This window comes from Vitis riparia, chromosome 19 (genome assembly GCF_004353265.1).
Source record: "Vitis riparia cultivar Riparia Gloire de Montpellier isolate 1030 chromosome 19, EGFV_Vit.rip_1.0, whole genome shotgun sequence".
Classification (NCBI taxonomy): Eukaryota; Viridiplantae; Streptophyta; class Magnoliopsida; order Vitales; family Vitaceae; genus Vitis; species Vitis riparia.
This window is the reverse complement of record NC_048449.1, coordinates 20,979,289-20,989,867: the sequence shown is the minus strand read 5'-3', so window position 1 is coordinate 20,989,867 and position 10,579 is coordinate 20,979,289. Positions and strand designations below refer to the sequence as shown.

At 38.8% G+C, this 10,579-nt stretch overlaps 1 protein-coding gene across 1 annotated transcript in view; it reads left to right on the top strand.

Annotated features, from left to right (window-relative positions):
* Positions 1-4,021: 4,021 nt before the first annotated feature.
* Positions 4,022-10,579, top strand: part of LOC117908485 — a 35,515-nt gene continuing 28,957 nt past the window's right edge. The window contains exon 1 of the mRNA XM_034822090.1: positions 4,022-4,281. The gene's annotated coding sequence lies outside the window, so the exon portion shown is untranslated. The remainder of the gene's footprint in view (positions 4,282-10,579) is intronic.

The window sequence follows — 10,579 nt, the reverse complement described above, 5'->3', positions numbered from 1 at the left end:
GAGTGATTGATCTGGTGCTTGTGGACTCAAGTGGATAGTGATAGGTACAGATTTGGCTCTAATACCATATTGAGATTTAGAGAGGAACACTCTAATTTTTTCTTATCACATAAACAGTAGAAAAAGCTAGAATATATAGGAGAAGCATGACAATAAACTTGTCATTGAATTGCCACGATTCTAGTTATAAACAATCCCTTAAAATAATGGGTATATATGGATGGAATTAAAATAAAGATTTAGGATACAATCATCCTTCTCTTTTTATTTAAAATAAGAAATAAAATCAAAATCTAATTAGAATTCCATAAGACTAGGAAACTAATAACTAAAAGTTAGGAATTAAATTGGAAATCCACAAAGTGTCTAAAAAGTAATCCAATTTGTAAGAGCTTGAGGAGTTTGAACCAGTCATCATGTCTTGTGCATCTACAATGTGGCTATTGCGCTCCATGTTTTTTTGTTGATTAGTTATTTTAGTTGATGTAGATGTATTGGTCCTTGCTAGTCCTCTCTGCATTGTTTTGCTTGAATCTAACCTAAATTTTGTGGATTGATGTGCTACTTTAGGGCATTCCTTTGGCTTGAAACTGTGAAGTCTGGAGAACATGAAAACTGCACTCCTTTGGCCTAGTTACCACTTGAAATTCTATTGAATTGTTTACAAGATCATTATGCATTCACCAAGAATCACACTCTCCCTCCCTTCCTATCTCACACACACAAACCCATTGGCCCACGCACAAACACATTGTACATGCAAATGAATTAAGAAAATGATTAATTTTAGCTTTAGAAGATCATATAGGTTGGGATAGAACCACAAGATGGAAGATATAGATTCTTGCTCTATTTTCTCCATTTTGGTCTTTTGGAATCTTGAGATGCATTCGCCTTTGGGTTCTCTCATCTTGCTCCTGTTCTATGTAGGTTTTGCTCTGCTTTTGGTTTGGTTTTTTATAGTGATGGAAACAGGGTGCATGTGGTGTTCATGGGGTTCTATGATTTGGAACTTGCATTTTCAGATTTGAGAAGTGATTGGAAGGATGGGGGAGAGGAGCAAGAGTGTAACGCCTCAAATTAATTTTTAGGGGTAAAATCATAAATCAGAAATACAAAATAAATTAAATAAATTAAATAAGGATAAAAATGTTTTTTCGCATTTAAAAGCTCTAGTTATGAATTAGATTTTTTGACTTCTCTATATAGAAACCCTTTTACACGGAGATTAGAGAGATCAGAGAACGTAGGTTGAAGATTTGGGAGCTTAGTGTCACGGACTTAGGCTTTTCCTAAGTTCATATGCAACACTTAGACAACTTAAGCCACTTGATGTTGTTAAGTCAACCTTTCCCACCTGCTTAGTTAGCTAAGCTAGGCAAGTAGGTACATAACTTGGAAGCTAGAATGAGAACCGATGGCAACACTTGAAGAAAGAAAGCTTTGTATTGCTCAAGGAATGCTTTACACGGCTAAAAGCTCTCAACTTGCTTGGTTGGCGGTTGGTTGGTTGGTTGGTTGGTTGGTTGGGTGGTGCCTTGGCCAAATGAGGCCCTCACCCATTTATAGGCACCTTAGGAACTCCCTGGAACCTTGGAGGGTTCCTTACAAATCAAGAATGTTCCATCACTAACCTAGACACTACCTATGTACAAGTATATACATGGAAGACTCTAGAAATCTCTACAACGCTCAAGGACCTTCCATACTTCTCCAAAGCTGTGTAGAACTCTCCACACTTCTATAAGACCTTCCACACACTTCCAAAGCTATGTAGGCTCCTTCAATCTTCTAGAACCTTCCTGCTCCCCTGTATAAACCCAAGTGAGGGAGTCATTTGGAGTAGGTTGTGACATAAGGGTTTAAAGATCAGTTTTCTAGGTAAGATTTTGACCCTTAGATTAATATTTTATATTCCTTTATTAGTTTTGAACAATTTAAAATTCCTTGAAAGATCTCAATCTAGATTAGGGTTTGTTTATTTAATTTTAGATCAAGAATATTAGAAATTTATGAACATAGGTTGATTTATTGATGGAGATAGGAAAATTCTGAATATTCAATTGAGTAGATTTAAAAATAAAATAAAATAAAATATAAAAAAGTAGAAGAAAATAAATTGTAGGTTTGGATGAAAAATAAAATAAAATAAAATATTTCGATTGTGCGAGCTTTAGATTGGAAAAGAAAAGGAAAAAAAAAAGGGTGAATGGCAGTCCAACTTGCAATAGGATGGTTAGATTAAAAAAAAGAGAGGAGAAAACATATGGATTGATTGTAGGGGGTACAAAAAAATAAAATAAAATAAAACAAAATAAAATGTGTGGATGTGTGTGACGCTTGAAGGTGGAGGTTGAAAAGAAAAGAAAAGAAAACAAGAAGGAATGGCTTGTTGGCAAATGTCTTTGGTAGTGGAAAAAGAGAAAAAATTTTAAAAACTGGTGCATTTGGTACCTTAGAGAGAGACAGTGGTGTGTGAAGATTGAAGAGAGAGGAAGTGGTAGATAGAATGTTATAGTATGTTGAAAAGCTTTTCACTCGGGATATTAGAAATCCCGAGATTTTAGGAAGCAGGGATTGCTAATGCAGTCCTGATTTTTAAGGGACTCTGATGCATTTTGAATTTTATTTCCTAATTTATTGCTGATTATTTCCATGATTTTTTTGATCTTTTATTTAACTGGAGATTTCTATTCAAATCTTAGCTTTCTCATTAATTTTTTATTCATTTTTTTTTTCAAATAATTAAAAATGTAGTAGTGTTCTTCTTTTTCTCTTGTACCTTTGCACATGGTATCAGAGCAAAGGTTTTTTTTTTTCATTGAGAGAAAAAGATGGGTGACTTCAAAAAGGCCCTCATTGGGTTAAGCGAGGATGGATCCAAAGAAGGCTCTAACCAGTCCTCTTCATCTGCCCTCACAATTAACCCCATTGCTTCTTTGATCATTCATCTCTCCAAATCACCTCTTATGAACTCAATGGCAGGAACTTTTTTCAATGGTCTGGATCAGTTCAAACGGTTATTTGAGGGAGAGGTAAAATCAGCTTCATAAATGGGATTGTATAGGAACATGCTCTTACAAACCTGAGTTACTCTTCTTGGGACCCAAATAATGCTCTAATAATGGTCTAGCTCATTAACTCAGTGGAGGATCACATTGGTTCACTATATCTGGTACATGACACGAAAAAGGCAATATGGGATAAGGTCCTATTGTCATATTCAGACCTGGAGAACTTAACCCAATAGTGTGAATTAAGTGATCATGCCTGAGATCTCAAACAAGGTAATAAAAGTGTGACTAAGTACTATACATCCTTGACTAAGATTTGGCAAGAATTGGATATTTTCGAACCAACTTATTGGTGTGGAGAATGTGCTGGAAATGATGCAAAGTTAGTGGAAAAGCAACGTACCTATGACTTTCTTATTGGTCTTAATAAAGATCTTGATAAGGTATGTGGCAGGATGCTTGGAACTCACCCCTTACCACTGATTGAAGAAAAATTTGCTGAGGTTTGTTGGGAAGAAAGCAAGCGAAAAAATATGCTAGGCGACTCCACGACTCCTATCCAAACCAAAGCCTCAGCCCTCATTGCCAAAGGCCAAGCTGCCAACCAAAGCTCGAAGCCACAAGGGACCTTTAGAAGAGATACCCGTGCTTACCAGTCTATTACCGAGACCTAGGAACTTAAAAATAGTGACAATATTGGCGGCCTCAACCTGAACAAAGAGCAAATTGAAAAGCTTTGCAAGCTGCTTAGACCTGAGAAAACCACCAGTAACTCTCTTATAGCCTAGAAAAGTAATTTCCTAACAGCCCTTAAATGCTCAAAGAAGGAAAAAGAGCCTTGGATTATTGATTCCGGAGCATTAGATCATATGATAGGTTGTACAAATTTGTTTTCTTCATATACCCCCAGTTTTGGTCAACTCAAAGTGAAAATTGCAGATGGATCATTATCTCTAATTGCAGGGTTTGGAACCGTTAAAATTAACTCTACCCTTGTCCTTAAGTCTGCGTTACATGTTCCAAACTTGTCTTGTAACTTACTTTCTGTGAGTAAGATATTTAAAGATTGTAATTGCTGGGTTGTTTTCTCACAAGATCATTGTGAATTTTAGGACCGAAGTTTGGGGAAGAAGATTGGCAATGCCAGTGAAGATGGGGGACTCTACTACTTTGACGAGGACACTGATGAGTATATACAAGCTCAAACCGTTCGTTGGGAATCAGCTTCTCTCATGAGGAGATATAAAAAAATGTTACGACATTTTAGGTTAGGACATCCTAGTTTCCTTTTTTTTTAAATTTTTATTTGCTTCATTGTTTACAAATAAAGATATTTTTCAATGTGAAGTGTGTTAGTAAGCTAAACATCAGAGAGCCTTTTTTAAACCTGGCCTTATAAAGCTTCTAAATCTTTTGCTCTTGTGCATAGTGATATTTGGGGACCTTCATGGTCTCAAAATCTTTACTCCAAACACTGGTTTATAACTTTCATTGATGATCATACACGAGTGTGTTAGCTTTACTTGCTAAAAGATAAATCTGATGTAGAACAAATTTTCAAAAACTTCCATAATATGGTTAAAACTCAATTCTCTACCCACATTCAAATTCCAAATACAAACAATGGAAAAGAATATTGTAGCCAAATTTTAGTAAGTTACTTAAGTGAAAATGACATCATTCATCAATGTACTTGTTCCAACACCCCTTAACAAAATGGTATTGCTAAAAGAAATAATTGACACCTTTTAGAAGTTGTTAGGTCCATCATGTTTACTACCAACACACCAAAACTTTTCTGGGGTGATGTTGTTCTCATAGCCTGTTACCTTATAAACAAAATGCCTACTAATGTTCTTCATTTCCAAACATCAATCAATGTTTTCTCAAAAAACTTCCCAGAAACCTTAACTATCATTGGTTTCCCATTAAAAATCTTTGGAAGTATTGCCTTTGTCCACAATCATGAGCTTAACCACAACAAACTTGATCCCAAAGCTTTTAAGTGTATTTTCTTAGGATATGGAGCAAACCAAAAAGGGTATAAACGTTACTTCCTTGAAAAGAGAATTATTTGTCACAATGGATGTTACCTTTTCGAAAATACACCTTTTTATCCCAAAAATTCCCTTCAAGTGGAGAATGAGAGTGAAGGTAATTTCTGGAAATGTTCTTCCGACATACTCCATCCAACTTTACTAGTTACATCTAGCCTTACTCCACCAAATTCTTCCTCTCTTAACGTCCCTGCAATTGACCATAATCTCAACTTGGAAAATGGAAACAATTATGAAAGAAATAGTGAAAATGGGGTGCCTAATTTGGATGTTCAACAAGAACCCTAACAACAGATTCCTGAGCTTCGTGTCTAGACTCGTCAGGGAAATCAACGAAGAGAAGAAGACCTAGTACCTCCTACGACTTGTCATGACTCAGACTTAGACTTAGGTAATTCACAAGTTCCTTTGCCTGCTATTAATACTGATGATTTGCCTATTGCCTTAAGGAAAGGTATTCATTCCTGTACACAACATCCCATAACTCGAGTTGTAAAATATGATCATCTATGCTGTTTTATGAAAGCTTTGGTATCTAATCTAGCTGAGGTTGAGATGCCCAAGACAATTGAAGAAGCACTTTTGAAGAAAGAATGGAAAAATACAGTAGAAGAAGAAATGAAGGCCTTGGAGAAAAATGGAACTTGGGAGGTTGTTTCAAAACCTAGAGATGTTATTCCAGTCGGAAGTAAATGGGTATTCACTGTAAAATACAAACTAGATGGGTCTATTGAAAGATATAAGGCACAATTGGTCGCATAGGGATTCACTCAAACCTATGAGATAGACTATTGGGAGACATTTGCTTTAGTTGCTAAATTCAACACAGTCAGAGTTCTTCTCTCGCTAGTAGCCAATTTGGATTGACCTCTCCAACAACTTGACATAAGTTTTTCTGAATGGGGACCTATCTGAAGAAGTGTACATGGACCTTCCTCTTGGATTTAAGGGGTACAGGAACTATGAACCAAGTGTGCAAACTAAAGAAGTCCCTCTATGGACTCAAACAGTTTCCACGGGCTTTGTTTGAAAGATTCACGAAAGTAGTAAAAAACTAGGGTATAAACGAAGCTCATTCAGACCATGCACTTTTTTATAAACATAAGGATGGTAAATCAACTATACTATTATGTATGTTGATGAGATTATCTTAACTGGTGACAATATTTTAGAATTGGCTTGTTTAAAGAAGAGGTTAGCAGAAGAATTTGAAATTAAAGATTTAGGCCCACTAAGGTACTTCTTGGGTATGGAGATTGCAAGGAACAAATATGGTATTTTTGTATAACAAAGGAAATATGTTCTTGATCTATTAAAGGAAATTGGTTTACTTGGATGCAAGCCAGTTGACACTCCTGCTGATTGCAATGCCAAAATAACTGACTAGAACACTAGTGCTCCAATAGACAAGGGTAGATATCAAAGACTTGTCTTAGCCCACACACGACCGGATATAGCCTTTGTCGTCAATTCGGTAAGCCAGTTTATGCACGCCCCGTATGAGGAACATCTTGAGGATGTCATGAGAATTTTTAAGCATCTAAAAGGAAGTCCAGGGAGAGGTCTTCTCTTTAAGAAGGGGTAGTCCCATGAGATTGAGGCTTATATTGACGCAAATTGGGTAGATTCGGAAGTTGATAAAGGATCTACTTCGGGGTATTGTTCTTATTGTTTAGGGCAATTTAGTGATGTGGAGAAATAAAAAGCAAAATGTTGTGGCCAAAAGCAATGCAAAAGCTGAGCGTAGATCCTTGGCTAATGGGATTAGTGAACTAATATGACTTAAGCTACTACTCAAGGAGTTGTAGATGTCAACCAAAAGTCCAATGAGATTATACTGTAACAATAAGACAATAATTAGTATGGTTCACAATCCTATTCATCATGATCAGACAAAGCATGTAGAGGTTGATCGACACTTCATTAGAGAAAAGATTGAAAGTGGTGAAATTTGCATTCCTCATGTCTCTTCCTCAGAGCAAACAACAGATATTCCAACCAAGGGATTACAATGACCTTTTTTTTTTTAGAAGATGTTGAATAAGCTGGGATTGTTCGATGTCTACAATCTAGTGTGGGGGGGAGTGTTGAAAAGCTTTTCCCTTGGGATATCAGAAATCCCAAGATTTTAGGAAGCAACTAGACTGCTAATACAATCTAGTGTGGGGATGTTTGATGTCTACAATCCAATGTGGGGGGAGTGTTGAAAAGCTTTTCCCTTAGGATATTAGAAATTCCAAGATTTTAGGAAGCAGTTAGACTGCTAATGCAGTCCTGATTTTTAGGGGATAAAATATGATCCCATATTGAATTTTATTTGCTAATTTATTGTTGATTATTTCCATGATTTTTTGATTTGTTATTTGACTGGAGATTTCTATTTAAATCTTAGCTTTCTTTGTATTTTTTATTTTTTTGTATAATAAAATTATTAGGAGTTTTTTTTTTTTTTTTTTTCTCTTTGGTACCTTTGCACATGGTATTCTTGCACTTTATACAAAATAAACAATAAAATAAAGGGTATGAAGAATTTGGTGATTGGGAGACTAAGGGGGGTCATCATGGAGCGTGGAAGAGGTTTTTCCAGGTGGGTCAGGTTTGAGGAGTTTAGTTTAGGTTGCCTTCTGGTAGGGGTGGAAGCTGCTTGTAGAGATGTTGGGTTGTCGAGGTGGAGTAAAGGGTGGAAGGAGGGAGGAAGGATATTCATGCTGAAATGTTGGGAGAATAGGGTTGGGAGGTTCTTATTCTGCAAGGTGGTCATGGCAGAATCAAAGAGTTTCTCTCTGGTTTTCTCGGAAGGAAAAGGAAACCATGGGGGTTGGTTCATTTTGCTGAGAAATTACGGTCGCTTGGGGTTGTTCCTTTTTTTCGAGGAAAATGTGGATCCTTTGGTTGAGAATAGGGGCAATTGGGAGGCTGGAAGTGGGAAGGCAGAAAGTGGGAGCATGTCTTATGCGAGTGTAGTAAGAAAGAATGAGGGATTGGCGAAGGAGACTGCTTAGCTCTAGATTAGAGAGGGAGTCGTCCAAGACAGAGATGAGAAACTTAGGAGATGCCTGGTTAGGAAGTTTGGTGAGGGACCCTTTTCGATCTCAGAGATTCAGGCAATGAAAATGTGGGCAAAAGGTACATGGCAATTGAGATATGGGTTGCAGGTGTCTGTTTTTGGGGGGTCTTTAATTTTGTTTGAGTTTGAGGATCGAATGGAGGTAGAAAGGGTGTTGGCTAGAGGTTCTAGGAGGTTCAGGGAGAGACTTCTTAGTTTGGAAAGATGGCGACATGAGATTGGGTGTGAGGTGAAGGAGGGGTCTTGCAAGGAGGCGTGGGTGAGAGTGTTGGGTCTTCCTTTGCATTTGTGGAGCCATGAAGTCTTTATTAAAGTTGGGGATTGTTGTGGAGGTTTCGTCACAATGGATGAAGGCTCTGTGAACTCATTTCAATTGCAGTGGGCTAGTGAGGTTGAATGGGAGAAGTCTACCCACTTCATTGCAGCTAGTGGTCGGGTCTTCGAGCTATTCGATCCAGTTGTGGTGGGAAGTTCCCCGAAATTTTCCATGGTTGTTCCGAGAAGTTGCAACAATGGGTCTCCAAAGTTGAAGGTCAGGGATGACGACGGTGGTGGATCACATGCGGGTATAGGCATGGAGAAAGAAATATTTATGTTGCAGTCTGGTAGGGAAGGCGTGTTGAACTTTGGAGGGAAGAGTGGCCGTTTTGGCGAAAGTTTGGATTGCTGTGTTCAAAAAGTTATTGTAGGTGGGGAAGATTTTGGAGGCGGTGGCAGGGGGAGTTCAGTTGGCAGGAGGAACTGTTTGGAGGAGATCGTGGGCTCAGAGGGGGAAAGTGGGCCGATGTGGGAAGATTGGGAACAGAGAAGTGTTTGGAAATATCATTGCTAGAAAAGAATCAGCCTTAAAGTAGATTGTGTTTTGGGATTCTGTAGAAGGGGACAGAGTGTTGTCTGCAAAAGAGCAAAATCTCAGAAAGCAAGCTTTGGAGGAGTATAAGAAGCGGGTGATAATGGAAGAGACCTCTTGGAGGCAAAAGTTTAGAGAGTTATGGCTGAGGGAGGGAGATAGAAATACTGGCTTTTTCCGCAAAATGGCCAATGCGCGTAAGAGGGTCAATTCCTTGGTGAGGATCAAGATAAATGGGTCTTGGGTAATAGAAGAATGTGACATCATAGATGGAGTGGTTCAGGTTTTCCACTCTCTTTTGTTAGAAATAGAGGAGTGGAGGCCCAGATGTAATGGGCTGCAGGTTGAGGCCCTTGAAGGGGAAGATGCAGCAATGTTAGAGGCTCCCTTCTCTGAGGAAGAGGTTTTTGGTGCTCTCTCGGACCTCAATGGAGATAAAGCTTCTGGTCCTAATGGTTTCTTAATGGCGTTTTGACAATTCAGCTAGAGTTTTCTGAAGGAGGAAGTTATGGAGTTCTTTAAGGATTTTCATGATCGGGGCAGGTTCGTCAAGAGCATTAATGCCTCTTTTCTGGTTTTAATTCCTAAGAAAGGGGGAGCTGAAGATCTCAAGGACTTTAGGCCTATAAGCTTGGTGGGCAGTTTTTACAAGTTAGCAAAGACGCTAGCTAATAGGCTTAAAAAGGTGATGGGTAAGATAGTGTCTAAGTCCCAAAATGCTTTTGTGGAGGGAAGGCAAATCCTGGATGCCTCGCTGATTGTGAATGAGGCTATTGATTCGATGCAGAGAAGCGGGGGTGGTGGCATCCTTTGTAAGCTAGATATTTAGGAGGCGTACGACCATGTAAATTGGAGTTTTCTTCTTTGGTTGTTGGAAAGGATGGGATTTGGAGCTAAGTGGATTAGTTGGATCCAGTGGTGTATTGGTACTGTCAATTACTCCGTCCTTATTAATGGAACCCCCTCCGGTTTCTTCCAAAGTTCTCGGGGCTTGAGACAGGGGGATCCTTTATCCCCTTACCTTTTCGTGATTGTCTTGCAGGCTCTCAATTGCTTGTTGAAGAGAGTGAGGGAGGGAGGGTTTTTTCCGGGGTGGCAGATCAGTGGTAGAGGAGGCGCAGGAGTAGAGATCACTCACTTGCTGTTCGTAGATGACACGTTAGTATTCTGTGAGCCTTCTCTTGATCAGGTGTCTTACTTGAGTTGGACTCTTATGTGATTTGAAGCCATGTCGGGGTTGAAGGTGAATTTGGACAAAAGTGAGATCATCTCAATGGGGAGAGTGGAGAATGTAGAGGATTTGGCTCTTAAGTTTGGTTCCAAGGTGAGCACGCTCCCATCTTCTAACTTGGGTCTTCCTTTGGGTGCTCGTTTCAAGGAGTTGGCAGTTTGGGATGGGGTTGAGGAGAGGTTCAGGAAGAGACTTTCCTTTTGGAAAAGGTAGTATATCTCCAAAAGGGGCAAACTAGCTTTGATCCGGAGCACTCTGTCTAGTATGCCTATCTACTGTATGTCCTTGTTTTATATGCCAAGGAGTGTGAGTTTGAGATTGGAGCAGATCCAAAGGGATTTTCTTTGGGGTGGTGGGGCC